At 34.4% G+C, this 3,080-nt stretch overlaps 1 pseudogene; it reads left to right on the plus strand.

Moving 5' to 3' along the window:
* Positions 1-683: 683 nt before the first annotated feature.
* On the plus strand, positions 684-2,161 carry LOC142521937 (uncharacterized; annotated as a pseudogene).
* Positions 2,162-3,080: the final 919 nt, after the last annotated feature.

The raw sequence follows: 3,080 nt of genomic DNA on the forward strand, positions 1-3,080 counted from the left end.
GTTTTCCAACTTCACGGAGTATATTTCTCATGCGACACTGCAATGATCTTTTGTTACGTACTTGTAGATTGTTTGGTTTGCTGATGTTGTAAGCTTCTTCGATACGAGTCCAAAACTGATCTTTGGATTGATTGATACCTATTATAGGATTTTGGGATATATCAAGATACATATGACATAAGACTCTGTCTTCTTCGACATTGTAAGAAGCAGTTCTAGAATTTGAAGCCATTGAATTGCTTGGAATAAAGATTTGATTGGAATGAAAATTAAAGCTGTGATGATCTCATGAATCGGATATGTTTTACTTATAGTAGAAAGAAGATAAGATTGTAATCTCATCCAAGGGGCAAGATCAGATGTAATTTCATCCAACGGTCATAATACTGATAAGGTTGTAGATAGCACAATTCAATTCAACGGCCATATTCTAGATAAGGCAATCTCATCTAACGGTCAAGATGATGATAAGATTGTAATCTCATCCAACAGGCAAGATTAGATGTAATCTCATCCAACGGTCATAATACTGATAAGGTTGTAGATAACACAATCTAATTCAACGGAGAGATTGTAGATAAGGCAATCTCATCCAACGGTCGTATTTTTTGATAAATTATTATATAATGCGACGAAATATCTTAGATTCTCACATCACATTCTACGCTCTCACAAACTTGAAAATGAATTCTCATTTCCAATTTCACGCATCATCCTCTAGTTCATCTTCATTGTCTGATAATGAAGATGAAACACCTATTAATTGGATGGATGATTTTGAGAATTTGGATAATGCACAAAATGCAATATTGAATATTGTAGCACAAGATCAACAGTTGGTTGCTACCTACATTATCCACCAAGAGCAAGAAGTCACACACGGAGGTTCAATACCAGGTCATATAGTAATTCACCGTGATCGGGAAATTGCCGACCGTAATCTGTTCAACGATTACTTTGCCGATAACCCAAGATATAACGAAGCAATGTTCCGACTGAGATTTCGAATGTCTCGAAATCTTTTTCTTCATATAGTTGATGAAGTAAAGAATCATGATATTTACTTCACACAAAGAAGTGATAGTGTGGGGCGTCTCGGGCTATCGACTATTCAAAAACAACTGCTGCTTTGCGAATTTTAGTTTATGCATTACCCGCGGATGCTACGGATGAATATATCAAAATTGGAGAGTCCACTGCAATTCAATGCATGCAATGCTTTTGTCGAGCCGTGGTGGAAGTTTTTGCTGAGCGATACTTGAGATCTCCTACTGCCAATGATGTTGCCAGTTTACTTTATATTGGTAAACAACGCGGATTCCCTGGAATGTTGGGAAGTCTTGATTGCATGCATTGGAAGTGGAAAATTTGTCCAACGGCTTGGGCGGGTCAATATGCAGGTCGTAGTGGTTTTCCAACAATAATTTTAGAAGCAGCAGCTGACTACGACCTTTGGATATGGCATGCATATTTTGGTATGCCCGGATCCAATAATGACATAAATTTTTTGGGATCGTCCAATCTATTTTCCAACATCGCACAAGGTATTGCCCCTCGAGCTCATTATACAATTGGAGGAAAAGAATATGATACATGATATTACTTGGCTGATGGTATTTATCCTAAATGGTCAACTATTGTACAATCTATCCACGATCCACACGGTCCAAAAAAGAAATATTTTGCAATGAAACAAGAGTCCTGTAGAAAAGACGTGTAGCGTGCATTTGGTGTTCTCCAATCTCGATTTGCGATTGTGGCATCTCCAGCACGTGCTTAGAAGAAACATCATTTACATGATATAATGACAGCATGTATTATAATGCACAATATGATTATCGAAGATGAACGTGACTTTAGCGCACCCATTGAAGATATGAGAGAAGCACCAACTCCGGATGTAGAAATGGTTGTCGATGAGAATATCAGATTTCAAGAATTTCTCGCTCGATATAAATGGATAAAAGACAAAGATGCTCACTATGCACTACGAAATGCTTTAATTGATCATTTGTGGGAGGAATATAGTTGTTCAGATGTTTGAATTTGGATTCATATTAAGTTCTAAAAATAAATTATCTGTATTAAAATTATGTCAATTTTAATAATGAAGCATTTGTATTAATTCCTATTATAAATATTAGAGTTAATATATATAATAATCAAATAAATAAATTTAGCTATTAATAAAAATAAAATTATAATTATAATACTAATGTTAACATTAATTATAATTATATTGTTAAATTTATAAATAAATAGTAAACAAAAAGAATATTCTAGGAATATACTTTTTAGTGTAAGATTTGAAGTAATTGGGTTGGAGATGAATGTTATATTTGGTGCAGAAACTGCACTATTTTGGTGCAGAAACTGCACCAAAATAGATTTATGGGTTGAAGATGGCCTTAGGATCAAATTATCTACTGGTTTGAGGTAAATACGAAATTAGGGTTTAGAAATTTGGGAATTTTGATCCCTCTAATTTCAATAATTGATATGTGTTAGCGTTATTCAACGTAGGTATAAGATTTGAGCCGATTAGAGTTGATTAGTGGGATTTTGCTGTTAGAGTTTATTATTTATTGTTAAGTAGATCTCTTGTGAGACGATCTCACGAATTTTTATCTGTGAAACGGGTCAACCCTACCGATATTCACAATAAAAAATAATAATTTTACCATAAAAAGTAAATTTTTTCATGGATGATCCAAATAAGAGATCCAACTTAGGGGTGTCAAAATGCGACACGACCCGTCAACCCGACGCGACCCAACACGAAAAAAATCAGGTCCGGGTTGGGGTTTTTCGGGTTCGGGTTGGGTTCAGGTTGGGTTGATTCGGGTTAGTGCCATGTTAGGCGGGTTTCGGGTTGGGTCGGGTTGGGTTGAGGGTTGACCCGCGAACTTTTTTTTTGAAAATATTACCTATATTTTTATATATTGTATGTTTGAACAAAATTTATTGTATATTTATATGATAAATTTTCATCATCTAATATTTGTTTTGCATATTTTTATTTTTTTAACAATTTTTTATTTGATTTAGTAAATATACTTTTAATTTTCTATTATTAAACT

This window comes from Primulina tabacum, chromosome 13 (genome assembly GCF_025594145.1).
Source record: "Primulina tabacum isolate GXHZ01 chromosome 13, ASM2559414v2, whole genome shotgun sequence".
Lineage (NCBI taxonomy): Eukaryota > Viridiplantae > Streptophyta > Magnoliopsida > Lamiales > Gesneriaceae > Primulina > Primulina tabacum.